This window comes from Hemitrygon akajei, chromosome 10, assembly GCF_048418815.1.
Source record: "Hemitrygon akajei chromosome 10, sHemAka1.3, whole genome shotgun sequence".
Lineage (NCBI taxonomy): Eukaryota > Metazoa > Chordata > Chondrichthyes > Myliobatiformes > Dasyatidae > Hemitrygon > Hemitrygon akajei.
In genome coordinates, this window is record NC_133133.1 from 144,280,973 (window position 1) to 144,299,222 (window position 18,250).

An 18,250-nucleotide genomic window follows, 5' to 3' on the forward strand; every position below is an offset into this window, starting at 1 on the left:
AGATGACGACAAATGGGAAGAGGGCATGTCTTGAGTGATGGGGGTGCTTACTGATAGATGCCACCTTTTTGAAGCATTGTCTTTTGACGGTGTCCCTGATGCTGGAGAAGTTAGTGCCCATGATGGAGCTGGCTGAGTTTACAACTTTCTGTAGCTTTTTCTGATCCTGTGCCCTAGATGATGATGCAGCCAGTTAGAATGCTCTCCACAGTCCATCTGTAGAAATTTGCAAGAGTCTTCAGTGAAGTATAGCCATGGGTATACCTTCTTTCTAGTTGCATTAATATGTCAGGTCCAGGATAGATCTTCAGAGATGCTGACACACTGGAATTTGAAACTGTTCACACTTTCCACTGCTTATCCCTTGGTGAGTGCTCCCTTGACTTCACTTTCCTGAAGTCTAATATCAATCTGTTGGTCTTACTGATGGTGAGTGCAAATTTGTTATTGTTACACCACTCAGCCAGCAGATCTATCATGCTCCTGTACACCTCCTCATCAACATCTAAAATTTTGCTAACAGCAGATGTGTCATTGGCAATTTTATAGATGGTATTTGAGCTGTGTCTAGCCCCTCACTTGAGGGTGTAGAGCAGAAGACAAAGCATGCTCCCTTGAGATGTGCTAGTATTGATTTCAGCATGAAGAGGATGTTATTTCTAATCTGTACTGACTGAGGTCTCCTGGTGAGGAAGTTGAGGATAAAGTTGCAGAGGGAGATACAAAGGCCCAGGTTTTTGAAGCTTGTTGTTTAGAAGAGGGTATGTTGGTGTTGGCTGCAGGGATTCACACAGTTGTAGTTTGTCAAAGCATGCATAAAAGGGGCTGAGCTCATCTGGGAGTGAAGCATCACAACCATTCATGATGTTAGGATTCACCTTGTAGGAAGTATTAGCCTGAAAACCCTGCCAGAGCTGATGTGCATCCAATTCCATCTCTAACTTCCATCAGAATTGTTTACTCACTCTTAAAATAGCCTTCTGTAGGTTGTACTTAGGCTTCTTGTATAGTTCTGGATCACTAGTCTTGAGTGCCACAGATCTAGTCCACAGCAGACTACAAGTCTCCTGGTTCATCTGTGGCTTTTGCTATGGGTATGGCCAAAGTTCAAAGTAAATTTTTAGCAAAGTACATTCAGTACTCATCACCATATACAACCCTGAGATTTATTTTCTTGAACACCAATAGCCATAATCAAATCAATGAAAGACCACACCAACAGGGTGGACAACCAGTGTACAAAAAAACCCAAAAAGAATGGAAAAAAATAATAAATAAGCAGGAAATAAAGAACTTGAGATGAGTCCTTGAAAGTGAGTCAGTGAGTTGTGAGAACATAGAAAACAGGTGCAGGAGTAGGCCATTCGGCCCTTCAAGCCTGCACCGCCATTCAATATGATCATGGCTGATCATCCAACTCAGAACGCTATACCTGCTTTCTCTCCATACCCCCGATCCCTTTAGCCACAAGGGCCATATCTAACTTCCTCTTAAATATAACCAATGAACTGGCCTCAACTGTTTCCTGTGGCAGAGAATTCCACAGATTCACCACTCTCTGTGTGAAGAAGTTTTTCCTCATCTCAGTCCTAAAAGGCTTCCCCTTTATCCTTAAACTGTGACCTCTCATTCTGGACTTCCCCAACATTGGAAACAATCTTCCTACATCTAGCCTGTCCAATCCCTTTAGAATTTTAAACGTTTCAATCAGATCCCCCCTCAATCTTCTAAATTCCATTGAGTATAAGCCTTGTCAATCCAGTCTTTCTTCATATGAAAGTCCTGCCATCCCAGGAATCAATCTGGTGAACCTTCTTTGTACTCCCTCTATGGCAAGAATGTCCTTCCTCAGATTAGGGGACCAAAACTGCACACAATACTCTAGGTGCGGTCTCACCAAGGCCTTGTTCAACTGCAATAGAACCTCCCTGCTCCTGTACTCAAATCCTTTTGCTATGAATGCCAACATACCATTTGCCTTTTTCACCGCCTGCTGTACCTGCATGCCCACCTTCAATGACTGGTGTACAATGACACCCAGGTCTCGTTGCATCTCCCCTTTTCCTAATCGTTCAGATAATAATCTGTTTTCCTGTTCTTGCAACCAAAGTGGATAACCTCACATTTATCCACATTAAATTGCATCTGCCATGAATTTGCCCACTCACCTAACCTATCCAAGTCACCATGCATCCTCTGAGCATCCTCCTCACAGCTAACACCGCCGCCCAGCTTCGTGTCATCCGCAAACTTGGAGATGCTGCATTTAATTCCCTCATCTAAATCATTAATATATATTGTAAACATATATATATATATATAGATAGAACAGTTCAGTGATGGGCGAGTGGAGTGAAGCTGAACCCCATGGTGAGAGTTCTGATGCTCCTGTACTTCCTGAAAGCAGCAATGGGAATAAACCATGACCTGAGTGGTGGGTGTCCCTGATGATGGATGCCACTTTCCTCCAACACTCTAGATGCTCAATGGTGGAGAAGGCTTTACCTGTGCTGGATTGGGCTGCATCCACTACTTTTTGTAGGCTTTTCGGTTCAAGAGCATTGGTGTATCCTCACCAGGCTGTGATGCTGCCAGTCAATCTACTCTCCACCACAGAGTTATAGAAGTTAGATCTCATTCCGAATCTTCGCAAACTCCTAAGGAAGTGGAGGTATTGCTGTGCTTTCTTTGTAATTGTGCTTACATGCTGGGCAAGTTGCTGACTCTCTCCACCTCTAATACCCTGATGAGGACTGGCTCATGGAGCTCCAGTTTCCTCCTCCTGAAGGCAATATCCTCAACGATGATTTGAAATGTTTTGGGGTGGACTGTTCCTTGTTTGGTGACAGCATCATGCAGTATCTCAAGTGCCTGATTACAGTCGATGATGGTGGTATGTATTGCGCAGGGGAACCCCCTTGGTAAATAGAATGGTTCTAGTCAGTTTCTTGGTCTTGCTGACATTGAATAAGAGGTTGTTATGGCATCACTCAGCCAAATTTTCAATATCTCTTTCAGCACCTTTGACTCGACCTACAACAATGTACCATCAGCAAATTTGAACATGGCATTGGAACTGTGCTTAGCCACACAGTCATAAGTGTAAAGTGAGTACAGCAAGGTGCGAAACACACAGCCTTGTGGTGCATCTGTGCTGATGAAAATTGTGGAGGAGATGTTGTTGCCAATCTGAACTGACTGGGGTCTGCGAGTGAGGAAATCAAGGATCAATTGCATAAGGAAGTATTGAGGACTAGGCCTTGAAACTTATTGATTAGTTTTGAGGATGTGATTGTTTTCAATGTTAAGCTATAGTCGATGAAGAGTATCTTGTATATATGCATCTTTGTTGTCCGGATATTCCAGTGTTGAGTGAAAAAACAATGAATTGGCATCTGCTGTTGACTTGTTGTTCCGATGGTCAAATTAAGTGGATCCAAGTTGAATTGAATTAGATTTTATTTATTTATTTATTTAATAAAAACATCCTTCACATACGTGAGTAAAAATCTTTACGTTACATCTCTGTCTAAATGTGCAATAATAATTTATAAAATTTTATAATAAGTAGAACAGTCAACGTAACAATACACTTAAATCAGCGTGAGATAATCAGTCTGATGGCCTGGTGGAAGAAACTGTCCTGGAGCTTGTTGGTCTTGGCTTTTATGCTGCAATACCATTTCCCAGATTGTAGCAGCTGGAATAGATTGCGGTTGGGGTGACACGGGCCCTTTTCACACATCTGCCTTTGTAAATGTCCTGAATAGTGGGAAGTTCACAAGTACAGATGAGCTGGGCTGTCCGCACCACTCTCTGCAGAGTCCTGCGTTTAAGGGAGGTACAGTTCCCAAACCAGGCAGTGATGCAGCCAGTCAGGATGCTCTCAGTTGTGCCCCTGTAGAAAGTTCATAGGATTTGGGGGCCCATACCAAACTTTCTCAATTGTCTGAGGTGAAAGAGGGGCTGTTGTGCCTTTTCCACCACACAGCTGGTGTGTACAGACCACTCAAGGTCCTCGGTGATGTGGATGCCGGGAACTTAAAAGCTGTTTACCCTCTCAACTTCAATCTATTGATGTCAATAGGGGTTAGCCCATCTACCTTCCTCCTGTAGTCCACAACCAGTTCCTTTGTTTTTGCAACATTGAGGGAGAGGTTGTTTTCTTGATTCCACTGTGTCAGAGAGATGACTTCTTCCCTGTAGGCTGCCTCATTATTGTTTGAGATAAGGCCAATCAATGTAGTGTCATCAGCAATCAATAGTGTTGTTGCTTCTCAGGCAGGAGTTGATATGTTTCATCACCAACCTCTCAAAACACTTCAGTGGATACAAGTGCTACTGGACAATAGTCATTGAGGCAGGTTGCCATATTCTTCTTAGCCACTGGTATAATTGAAGCCTACTTAAAGCAGGTGAGTATCTTAGACTGCTGAAGTGAAAAGTTAAAGATCTCAGTGAACACTCCAGCTGGTTAATCAGGTCCTTAGTTCTTGGCCAGGTACCCTGTCTGGGTCAGATGCTTTCTGTGGGTTCACCATCCTGAAGGATGTTCTCACATTGGCCTCAGACTGAAGAAGTCATAGGATCATCAAGGGCTGTGGGAGTTCATGATGGTTCCTCCATGTTTTGATGGTTGAAGCAAGCATAGAAGGCATTGAGCTCATCTGGAAGTGAAACCCTGTTGTCATCTATGTCACTTGATTTCACTTTGTAAGAGGCAATAACATTCATGCCCTGTCGCAGCTGTTGAGCTTCCTTCATTGATTCAAGTTTAGTCTGGAACTGGCACTTGGTCCCTGAGATGGCTTTTTGGAGATTGTACCTGGACCTTTTAACTTTCTTGGTCACTAGACTTGAATGCCGGTGATCTGGGCCTCAGTAGTTTGTAAATTCCATGGTTCATCCAGGGCATTCAGAAGCCACTCCACTGCCTCCTGTGACCACCCTTTTGTTGTCCTCATCTGAGCCTTACTCTTTAGCCTCTGCCTGTATGTAGGGAGGAGAAGGACAGCCAAGTGATTAGATTTCCTGAAGTGAGCAGCAAGCGTTCTTTAGCTTAGTGTAGCAGTGGTCTAGTCTGTCAGGATGTCTGGTGCTACAGGTTATATGCTGTTGGTAATTGGGCAGGGATTTCTTCAAGCCTAATTGAAATCCCCGACTATAATTTGAAATATGTCGGGGTGGACTGTTTGTTTGGTGATGGCATTGTGCTCTGTATTAAGTGCCTGATTACAGTCAGTGATACTGGTATGAAGGAGAACTTTCTTGGTAAATAGAATGGTCAGCATTTAATCACTACAGAGAGTTTATCATGAAACACACCTCCACCTTTTGCCTTTTCCAAATTAGCAGTTTGGTCCATCTTGTGCATCAAGAAGCCTTCAGGTCTGATCACCGTTTCTGGAGTACTCTGAGTAAGCCACATTTCGGTAAAATGTAGAACACAAGAATTTCTCATTTCCCTGCGGTACAGCAATCTTGCCCTCAGATCCTCAATTTTGTTCTCCAGTGACTGCACATTTGCTAACAAGATGCAGGGTAGAGGGGTCCTCATCCCACTGTGTTTCAGCCTGGCTTGGAAGTCCCCCTCTTGTCTCACTTCTGGCCATGGGGATGAACCTTTGTCTGCTTAAAGGAGCTATGCCTGCTTTCTTGAGAGTAAAGTCTACCGAGTCCTTAAGATCGTGAAATCTATAGTTCATTATGTCAATTTAAAAGGTAAATTCCATGCTGCAGATTGTCATGAGCTTGCCATATTCCAAAGAGGAATATTTAGAAGTTTTGTTCCTAACCCATTGTTCACCAGTGTCATTTTGTATGTTCTTGAAGGCACACACTCATCCACACAGGTCTTGATGATGTTGGTGACAACTGCAGCATGTTTATTCAGATTCGAAGATGAATCTCTGAATGTTGCCCAATCCACCAACTCAAAGCAGTCCTGTAAGCACTCCTCTACCTCCCTTCACCATACTTTCTAGGTTCTCACCTCCGGTGCTGTGGTCTTCTGCCTATATGCTGGGAGTAGAAGTACAACCAGGTGATCGGACTTTCCAAAGTGTGGGTATAGGATGGCACAGTAAGTGTTCTAGATGGTGGTATAATGGTGGTCAAGTGTTAGAGGAAAAACTATAAAAATATTCCATTACAGGATATCCAATTGTCTTATAAAATGGTTCCCAAAGCACTAAAACACTGATTTAGTTCCAGAATTATTCCAGGTTTGTTATTGACATTTTCAGTCATGAAAGGCAGCCCTAAATCCTCATACCACGGTGTAGCCATTTAACAACATAAATGCCATGTTCTCACAACATTATCTTTCTCTCACTTCCCCATGTACATCATCTAATAATTGTGCCAACTAAACTTGCCTGCTACACAAATCCAAAAATAGTAGGGTTAAACTTTGTTTTGCATGCTTAGTAATTAATCTCAGTTTTGGCAGCAGTGGTCTCAGTTAAAGGGAATTGTGAATTGCTCTGCAGTCCATATGAAATACAGCTTTCGATCACAGCTTTCGTCAATTTGCCGATCAGTATCCAGAGACTGATGTGGTGACTCACATTCAATAGGAACCAACATCTTCAGAAAATAACTACATTTTGAAAATCTTATACATTCCTTTTTGTGGAAATAGTTTAACGGCTGCTGATAAATCCTCATTATGTCTATACTGGTTAGTAAGATTTTACAAGTCAGTCAGTTATTTAGGGATTCCATTTCCGACATTTTCTAGAGCTTTAACTCGGTATGTATTTATCAAAGTATTTGAATCGATGAGTTTGTCATTGAATAGAAAAAAGGTTTATCATCATAAATTAGCCAATATATGGAAAGACATTCAGTGACTTCATTTATGAGGACTGAGCAAGTGAGTAATTAACTTCAGTACAATGACATCTAAATTGACTGTGGGTCCTGAATAGGACAAGTTATGCAATGGGCCAGAATCTTTTAATATACAAATATTCTGCTACAGTATTATGGAACATTGGCCTTGAGACAAGTACTTTTATTGCCATGTAACAATATAATTTTTGCTGAAGTACTGAATCTTCAGCATGTTTGATCTTCATAGTGGCAGCCTTACATCCTTACAGACTGGTATGGGAACACTACACAATGTAGTGCATTCAGCCCGGTACACCACAGGTACAGCCCTCCCAATCACTGCGCACATTTACATGAAATGTTGCCATAGGAAAGCAGCATCCATCACAGATCCTCACCACCCAGTCCATACTCTTTTCTCACTACTGTCATCAAGGTACTTTGTATCGATTGTAGTTGTATATCTGACCAAACAAAAATGACATGCAGAGTGCCTCAAGGGTCCATACTAGAGCCTCCTCTGTTTAACATATACATGCTTCCTCTGGTTCACATTATGGTAAGAAGCAAAATATCTTACCTTAATTATGCAGATGACACTCAGATTTATTTAACCGTGTCATTGAGTGACTAAAGTCCCATATAATTACTAAAAACTGTACATCAGGGAAGCATTGGAGCAGTTAAGATCCCAATCAAAGGAAAAGCCTTTGCCTAATGATGGAATCATTCTTCCACAAGTGAAGATCAATCTCTAGTTACACTGGTAGATCATTTGAAGGTAACTTGGAGGGGTGTAGGGCTCTTTACAGGCCATTCCAATTAAGTTCTACTTTGTTTGAAGGAATTAAGTTTCTACAACACAAAGGTGCTCTTTACTGTACAGCAGCAATTTCAAAGGTTACTAAACTTGTGTTACATGATTGAAGGAACATGGCAAAGAAATTTAATCCACTGTATTGAAAGATTCCTATTGGGACACTGAGTCTAAACTCAGAAAGAAAGTTACAGTGGCAGGGTGGGTGGCTCGGTAGACAGAATACAGTATTATATGTGAAACTACCGCCAGGTTTAAGATTTTCACCTTCATTCCAATAAAGAATGTGGACATGGATGAGGAGCAAAATAGAAAAATGTAGCTGTACAATGAATCAATGTTCTGCAAAAAAGCCCCCCCCCCCCAAAAAAACAGGAAAATCTGAATGTGTAAGGAGGTAGCACCCATGGAGAGAGGAAAGAATTGTATCAAAAATGGTCAGAGTTTGAAAAGTAAAAGAAAACTTGCAGACATTGGAAAAAATTGAAAATGCTGGAAACACTTAGCAGCCAGCACCATCTGCAGAGACAAACAGCTGTCACCAGATACTGATGATTGCCTCCCAGTCATCAGCCCTCCACTTTGCCCACACTCAACTCTACAAAGGTACTGCCCAACCCAATTTATATCCTTAGTAATCTCTGTTCTAACACCAGAACTAGTCAGTTCTGGCACAGACTGGAAACGTTGCTTAGCTAGAATTGTCTATTCTGATGTTCACCTAGACAGAAGATATTACTTGAGCCTACATTGGAATTTTTGAAATTGTAAGAAACCAAAGATGGAGAGGTCAGAGTGGGATGGAGAATTAAAGTATGGTAAGTCATAGGAGCAGAATTAGGCCATTTGTCCTGTCGAGTTTGCTCCACCATTCGATCATGGCTGATGTAATTTCTTCCCTAATCCCATTCTCCTACCTTCTCCCCATAACCTTTGATGTTCTTATTAATCAAGAACTTACCAACCTCTGCTTTAAATGTATGCAATGTCTTGGCCTCCACAGCCATCTGTGGCAATGAATTCCACAGATTCATCATCCTCTAGCTAAAGGAATTCTTCCTCATCTATTTTCTAAAGGGATGATCTTGTATTCTGAGGCTGTGCCCTCTGGTCCTAGATTCACCCACTAATTGAAACATCCTCTCCGCATCCACTCTAACTCGTCCTCAGGTTTTTGATAAGTTTCAATGAGATCCCTCCTTCATTTTTCTAAACTCCAATGAGTACAGACCCAGAGCCATCAAAAACTCATAATACATTAACCGTTTCATTCCTGGGATCATTCTCCTAAACCTCCACTGGACCTTTTCCACCACTAGTATATACTTTCTTAATTGCGGGGCCCAGTACTACTCACTACTCCAAATGTGGTCTGACCAATGCCTGGTAAAGCCTTAGAGTTGCATCCTTGCCTTTATATTCTAGTCCTCTCAAAATTAATACTAACATTGCAATTACCTTTCTTACTACAGACTCAACCAGCAAGTTAGCATTTATGAAATTTTGCACGATGTCTGTCAAGTCCCTTTGCACCTCTATGCCCTTATTCCTTCTACCAAAGTGCATGACCATACCCTTCCCTACATTTGCCACTTCTTTGCCCATTCTTTTAATCTGCTTAAGCCCTTCTTCAGACTCCCCAGTTCCTCAACACTACCTGCTCCTCCACCTAACACACACAAAATGCTGGTGGAACACAGCAGGCCAGGCAGCATCCATAGGGAGAAGCGCTGTCGACGTTTCGGGCCGAGATCCTTCGTCAGGACAAACCGAAAGGAAAGATAGTAAGAGATTTGAAAGTAGAGGGGGGAGGGGGAAATGCGAAATGATAGGAGAAGACCGGAGGGGGTGGGATGAAGCTAAGAGCTGGAAAGGTGATTGGCGAAAGTGATACAGAGCTGGAGAAGGGAAAGGATCATGGGACGGGAGGCCTCGGGAGAAAGAAAGGAGTGGAGGGAAAACACCAGAGGGAGATGGAGAACAGGCAAACAACTAAATATGTCAGGGATGGGGTAAGAAGGGGAGGAGAGGCATTAATGGAAGTTAGAGAAGTCAGTGTTCATGCCATCAGGTTGGAGGCTACCCAGCCGGTATATAAGGTGTTGTTCCTTCAACCTGAGTTTAGATTCATTTTGACAATAGAAGAGGCCATGGATAGACATATCAGAATGGGAATGGGATGTGGAATTAAAATGTGTGGCCACTGGGAGATCCTGCTTTTTCTGGCGGACCGAGCGTAGGTGTTCAGCGAAACGGTCTCCCAGTCTGTGTCGGGTCTCACCAATATATAAAAGGCCACACCAGGAGCATCGGACGCAGTATACCACACCAGCCAACTCACAGGTGAAGTGTCGCCTCACCTGGAAGGACTGTCTGGGGCCCTGAATGGTGGTGAGGGAGGAAGTGTAAGGGCAGGTGTAGCATTTGTTCCGTTTACAAGGATAAGTGCCAGGAGGGAGATCAGTGGGAAGGGATGGGGGGGATGAGTGGACAAGGGAGTCGCGTAGGGAGCGATCCCTGCGAAAAGCAGAAGGGGGGGGGGAGGGAAAGATGTGCTTGGTAGTGGGATCCCGTTGGAGGTGGCGGAAGTTATGGAGAATTATACGTTGGACCTGGAGGCTGGTGGGGTGGTAGGTGAGGACAAGGGGAACCCTATCCCGAGTGGGGTGGCGGGTGGATGGGGTGAGGGCAGATGTGCGGGAAATGGGAGAGATGCGTTTGAGAGCAGAGTTGATGGTGGAAGAAGGGAAGCCCCTTTGTTTAAAAAAGGAAGACATCTCCTTCGTCCTGGAATGAAAAACCTCATCCTGAGAGCAGATGCGGCAGAGATGGGGGAATTGTGAGAAGGGGATAGCATTTTTGCAAGAGACAGGGTGGGAAGAGGAATAGTCCAGGTAGCTGTGAGAGATGTCTTCCTTTTTTAAATAAAAGGGCTTCCCTTCGTTCACCATCAACTCTGCTCTCAAATGCATCTCTCCCATTTCCCGCACATCTGCCCTCACCCCATCCACCCGCCACCCCACTCGGGATAGGGTTCCCCTTGTCCTCACCTACCACCCCACCAGCCTCCAGGTCCAACGTATAATTCTCCGTAACTTCCGCCACCTCCAACGGGATCCCACTACCAAGCACATCTTTCCCTCCCCCCTCTTTCTGCTTTTCGCAGGGATCACTCCTTACGTGACTCCCTTGTCCACACATCCCCCCCATCCCTTCCCACCGATCTCCCTCCTGGCACTTATCCTTGTAAGCGGAACAAGTGCAACACCTGCCCTTACACTTCCTCCCTCACCACCATTCAGGGCCCTAGACAGTCCTTCCAGGTGAGGCAACACTTCACCTGTGAGTCGGCTGGTGTGGTATACTGCGTCCGATGCTCCCGGTGTGGCCTTTTATATATTGGTGAGACCCGACGCAGATTGGGAGACCGTTTCGCTGAACACCTACGCTCGGTCTGCCAGAAAAAGCAGGATCTCCCAGTGGCCACACATTTTAATTCCACATCCCATTCCCATTCTGATATGTCTATCCATGGCCTCCTCTATTGTCAAAATGAATCCAAACTCAGGTTGGAGGAACAACACCTTATATACCGGCTGGGTAGCCTCCAACCTGATGGCATGAACATTGACTTCTCCAACTTTCTTTAATGCCCCTCCTCCCCTTCTTACCCCATCCCTGACATATTTAGTTGTTTGCCTGTTCTCCATCTCCCTCTGGTTTTTCCCCTACCTCCTTTCTTTCTCCCGAGGCCTCCCGTCCCATGATCCTTTCCCTTCTCCAGCTCTGTATCACTTTCGGCAATCACCTTTCCAGCTCTTAGCTTTGTCCCACCCCCTCCGGTCTTCTATCATTTTGCATTTCCCCCTCCCCCCACTACTTTCAAATCTCTTACCATCTTTCCTTTTGGTTAGTCCTGACGAAGGGTCTCGGCCCGAAACGTCGACAGCGCTTCTCCCTATGGATGCTGCCTGGCCTGCTGTGTTCCACCAGCATTTTATGTTGTTTGAATTTCCAGCATCTGCAGATTTCCTCGTGTTTGCTCCTCCACCTATCTGTGTCATTTACAAATTTGTCCACAAGGCTACCCATTCCATCATCCAAATCACTAACACCACTAGTAACCAGCCGCCAATCAGAAAAAGTCTACTTTATTCCCACTGTTTGCCTCCTGTCAGTCAGCCAATCTTCTAACCATACTAGAATCTTTCCTCTAACACTGTGGGCTCATGTTTAGCAGCCTCATGTCTGGCACCGCAAAGGCTTCTGAAAATCCAAGTAAACAATATCTACTGACTCCTTTGTCTATCCTGCCTGTTATTTCCTCAAAGAATTCCAGCAGATTTGTCAGGCAAGATTTTGCCTTAAGGTAACCATGCTGACTTTGGCCTATTTTATGGTGGGTAACCGGACTATGACTTTCTTTCTTTGCCTTCCTCCCTTCGTAAAGAGTGGAGTGACATTTGCGACTTTCCAGGCCTCTGGAGGCAGGCAGCTGAAAGCTTACAATCATCTTTGTGTGCCAAATGGAGGTGTTTTACAAACTGATCATCCAATCAGTTTAATTTCTCAGCTATAGATGAATCCAACACTGAATTCAGTGCACTAAACTGGACAGATTGCAGGTGAATTTCTCCTTCACCTGGATAATATGTTTGGGTTCCTGTATAGTAGGAGGGGAAGAAATAAAAAGACAGGTGTTGTATCTTTAGTTGTATGGGGAAGTATCAGAAGGGGATTGGGTTCAGGTAGGTGCAGAAGAACAAACCATGAAACTGAGGAGTTAACAATCAGAGAGCACAGGGGAGGGAAAGATGTATCACATTGAAAAGTGTGGAAATCCTGAAGGATGATCTATTGAAAGTGAAGCCAAGTGAATTGGAAAAAGAGGATAAGTGAAACGTCTCCATGCTCTGGGTGGGAGTTGAGGGCGAGTGCAGGAATGGACATACATTTCGGAGCATGTTAACTGTATTGAGGTGGTCAGAAAAGAGATCTTTGAAACTGTTTGGAAAGACATTACCAAAAGATATACAATAGAGCTGGAGAAACTGCAAGAATGGAATAGTATCCATGCTAGAAGCAGAGAGGAATGATGTGGTCAGGATAACTATGGGAGGCTGTGGGCTTTTAATAGATACTTGTTGCTAACCAGTTCCTAAGAGGGAAGTAGTTAAGTTGTAAAAGGGCAAGGAGCAGTCAGAAATGGGTCACGTGGAAGCAAGAACAGAGTGAAAATTGGCAGTGCTTTCTCACTTTCAAATGGTCCATCTCTAACCCTTCTCTTCATTTCTCATCTCAATCTCTCTCCTACCCAAAGAAAGAGTGGGTTCCCCTTATCCCCGACTTTCCACCCCACCTTTATATTCAAGGGATCACACTAATTTCTGCCACCTTCAGCAAAATGCCATCTCCACCAGATAAACCTTTTCTTTACCCGAACTATCAGCATTTTGAAGGAGCCTTACGTTCTGTGACTCCCACATTCTTTCTCTGCCAGTACCATTATCTGTTTTGACAGCATCTTCTTATTCATCTTGGAGATGTAACACATGCAGTTGTACCTCTTCCCTTCCTAACGTCCAGATACCCAAGTGAAGCAATGATTCATTTTCTCTTCTTCCAGATGTACTGCTTGTGCTCAAAGAAACTCAGCCCCAGTTGTTGACAGCTTTGCAGGTCACCTTCATTTGAATTGCAAATGTGAGGGTGTTACAGCAGTCTGCAAGACATTGTTTACCCTTGAACACTTTCTCTCATGATTTGAAGTCCCATGACTGCACTCACCCATTACATCCTCCTTTAACAGAGCATGCTGTAAATGTCCCCATGGTCAAATATTCCCCTGTTAGAGTATATGCCACCATAGTTGTAGCCCTCTCTGGGTTCCAAAGTGCAGAGGACATTGGTCAAGAGCACACCATGCATCAGAGCAGTTTGCTGCAATTGAAGCCACAGCTTGGACCACTCAATTTGTAATGGCACAAGATTTTGTATATGAATATTTTACACAGTTTTAGCATGTTTCTAATCTTTGGACCCAGGTTTCTGTCTGGAACGTTTGACTGGCAAATGGCCTTTTAACTCGTGTGGAGTGGGGAAATTAAGAACAAGGCCAAGCAGTGGGGTGTAGATGAGATTCTATCTGGGACTGCTGTGTTACTCAAAGAGGGTGCAGCATATAGGGGTGGCTTTATTTTTAGATTGCTGAACTGCTGGAGCATAACTAAACCTGATGAAGTGCAGCATTGTACATCTTGTGTTGCCTACACTTCCCTCCCCTTCCTGATCTCCGTCCAAAGAAGCTTTGTTAGCTTTGTCTTGTGCCACCAAATCACACTGTTTTGAATTGTTATGGTATATACAGCAGTACAAAACCTTTCTAGAGAGGTGTCAAGTATGTATCAAAGGAAACCTCCAGATAAGTCACTCTCGGGTTGACCTTGGCTCCATTACTTCTAGGGCATAGGTTGCTTTGGTTCATATGTGCCTTGTTGCTTTTGCATTCCTCACTGGGACTACTGGCATCCTGAGTGTGCTGGGATATGTGAACAGGGACAAAGTGCCAAAGGACAAATGAACATATCATTGGCTGCAGCTCTGCAATTTTGTGTACACCTGCAGAAGGATCTTTATCCGTTTACAGGTCAACTAAAGTGATGGCCTTTATGATTAATAACTCCATAATCGGAGGTTGTCTTGACTAAATTGAGGTCAATTTTAGCCCAGGATCTGAGCAAATTGGAATGGTAGGATGCTGACGGTTCTCTCCAGGACTGATGGGAGCAACCAGAAGGATTCACTGCTTGGAATGTTGCCCTTTGAATATATATTCTAAAGGATATGTACGTCAGGAATCGAGACTTAAGGAGCAGGAAAAGCCAGAAATCAATGTCAGCAGGAAAAGAGATGAATGAGTGGTGTTTTACTCAAGTCAGAATGTGGTTAGTACATTTTTCTATCAGCTGAACATTATGGATGGTGGGAAAAAGGCATTGCAGGAAAGTTTTAAATGCTCGTTGACAGGATGTGCCAATGTGGATTGGAGACTTCTCTGTAGTACTTTAGGAAGTGCTCTGGGAAGGTCTATTCAGGGTAATGTATTAATATTTTTTTATTCCTCAGTTGTAATATTTAACAAATGTGTTAATCCTTAATGTATATGCATTGAATAACTTAATTTTAGCCTCTATTATAATCTCAAGGGCTTAGCCTACTCAGGTTAAAATGTTTATGGTCTGTAGTCAGCAGATTTAATCTTCTGAAAGTCAAAAATTCTGCAGATGCTTGAAAGCTGAAAGCACAGTAGAAGATGCTGGAAAGCTTGGTTGGTGAGATGGCATGTGTAGAAAGACAAACAGTGTTAACATTTCAGATTGAAGATCCTTTATCAGAATTGGGGAAAGAGCAGCTAAAGGCATAACTAACATGTTCTGTTCCCCTTCTTTCTGATTTCTGAAAAAGATTTTGATCTGAAACATTAACTCCTGTTTCTCCCCCCCCCCCCCCCCAACAGATGCTGCTAGATCTGCTAAGTGTTTCCATTGTTGTCTAATTTGGTTTAGCTTTCTGTTTGCAGACAATCTTTTCTAATGTTTAAATAGTCATTTCTACACAATTTTCCTTATTCTCCAAACCTTCTGCAATAAAATCATTTTTGCTATTTTGCCTTCTGTTATCTGGATTTTACTTTCTTCATCACATGAACCAGTGCAATGATATTCCACTGTATAATACTTTAGTTTTTCATCATTTAAAAATAATTAAATGTATAAAAGACAGATTTCACTTTTTCTGGTGTGTTAAAATCTTGTTGACTCAAAAAGTTTGGAACAATTGGTTGGAAAATAAACCCTGTATATTTGCATTATTGCAGCTTCATTCAAAATGAAGCATTGAATCATGGCAGCATTTGTCTTGATGTGTAAAATGTCATTGTCACACAATTTTCACTATTTTGATGTACTACACTCAAAGTCACCAGCCCTTAAGGCACATTTTCCATGGTAACTGATAGCACACAGGCTAACGTGGGGAACAGGCATAACATGAGGTATTTGTCATCTGCAACAGATATTATCTCGGCAGTTATGCATTTCTGTTTTCTTCTTCATTGCCAACTAGCCTCCTGGATTTACCTGCTTCACTTAACCCCATACTTCTAGCAATGGACTGATCGTAGAACTAAACGTTGTTGGCTGCGTATACATTCTCCAAGTAGCACTTGCAACTTCGAGAGCAGACTGAACAGCTCCAAATATGTAGGATCAATCTCTACTGATCTTTGGAGATGCCTTGAGAAATAGTGACCCTTTAAATCTTATGTATAGCAAGGATATGACATGTTGTGCATGGTCTCCTAAGACTCTCATGATGGTTGCTGTGTGGCTGCTATGAATTCCAATTTCTGTTGACACAGACCGAAGCTTTTGTTTGGCCATTGATCGTCATTATTACACACGTGTCTTTGAGGAAAACAGTGTGCACTCCCACATCCAACACCACTGAGTGTGCCTGTCCACTTTCATGACTGGCATGATTTCACCTGGAAATGGCTGATACGATTTTCTCAAGGTCTACTTGCTTTCTGATTGTGTTACACTGAAAATGAAAATTTGATCCACGCTGGACCTTTTCTCCAAGAAAATACATAAACTTTCAATTTCCGCACATTAAAAATCATCTGCCACCTTCTTGCATTCTCAGAGCTTGGCGATACTCTGCTGCTGACAGTCACTTTTTATAACTAACACATCTATTGAACTTCATCTCAATATTATCTTGAATATGTCACATAGTCTTTTCATTTGAAGCTATTATACAAGTTGTGGATAGTTAAAGAATCAGGCTACTTCCTGATGCAGAGCACCAGTAACCTAAAAATGACCCAATTAGTGCTACTGACTTTAAATTAGTACTCCATGTTAATGTCATCCCAACCTTTGAGCCCTTGCAATACATCTTTTCATGTTACACCATATTAAATATCTCTTGAACATTCAGATGCACAATATCTACTGTTCCCTCTTGCCTATCCTGTTAGTTTTATCTTTAGGGAAAGAAACAGATAGGGAAAAAGGCATTTTCCCTTTATAATAACATGTAGTTTGTCTTATCAAATTGTGGTTTTCTAAGTGTTTTTTCTACACTCAATGACAAATTTCAGCAATTTGCTGATAATAGATAACAAAGTTATCTTTCTCTTTTCCTAAAGTAAAATTGATGCATTTACTATGTGATGGGATCATCAAAGGAATCCTGTATGATCACAGTTAATGCATTCACAATTTCAGCAGCTAGCTCTTAATGTACTGTGGAATGCAGGTATCAGTCATAGGGAGTGATGCCTACATAATGTGTTTTTTTCCCCCCATTCAAGACACTAATTTCTACCCGAGCTCTACTTTTTGGGATATGCACATTTCTGGCAAGAACAGTGTTTGTCCATCCACAATTGTTGTAGAGGTAGAGGCTTCCAATGTCAGATGGCACTGGTGAATAGCTACGTCCTGGCAGCAAACAAAACAAAGAATACAACTAAATATTTCATTAATAACAAGTTTCTTGTAATGTTTATGGTAAATGATCGCTGCAAGCAATGGAGAGGCGAGCGAGGGCAAGGCTGGGTGGAGGGTCGAAGCATGAGAGTGCGAGGCAAAGTCAAGGCATGTTTGGGGCAAAGTTGGAGTGAGATTGAAGTATGTTCAAGGCAAAGTCGGAGCAGAGGAAAGGAAGGATAGGGGCCTGTACACCTAAACCAAGAGCAAGGTTTAATCACTGAGCACCAGGTGGATTTGAAAAGGTCAGGTACAAGTCAAAACATGGTGTATCGGTGCAACAGGATCAGGATCCTAGTGCGAGCAACAATCTGATGTTTGGACAAATTAAATGCCAGACTAGATGGATTGAAAAGACAGGGTGTTGGGACAAGAGATGAGGGTGGGACCAGTTCTAGTTGTTGCTCCATGGCATTTACTCAGCTTTGCACTGAACGGAGGCTGAGGCTGTGGCCTGTTCCAGCTGTTTGGAGCTTTGTATCTGTGGGTCTGCTATGTTTGCACAGCTCTGTGCCTAATTGAGTCGAGCCTGTGGCACAGTGGGTGCTTGATGATCTTTTTTGGGGGTCTTTTGGGTTTTTTGGTCTGTAGGGAGATAAATTAAGTTGTTTCATGCGTACATTTGATAATAAACATACTTTGAACATTGAGAGCAGATTTCTTAAACTGTAAAAATACAGCCACAATGTGACGGAGTTCCAGGATTTCGACCTAGCAATGATGAAGGACTGGCAGAAAACAATACTTCCAAGTTTTGTCTTTTTTGAACTGCAAGCAGCATTCATAACTCAAGTTTGAGGTTCTGCTTATTTGAAATTCTGCATTATAGTGTCAGTTAGATCCTGGATCCATAAACTCTATTAGACATATCTGTGATCCTGACCACAGTTTACATACTGCTAAAGGCAGATGTTAAGCAAGGGCTCGATGTATTGAATGCTGCAAATAGCAAATAAGAAACAGCCTACCTGACACCTCAATTCACTGGGGACTTCAACAGGCATATTTGAAGAAATCTCTGCACAGTTATCAACAAATC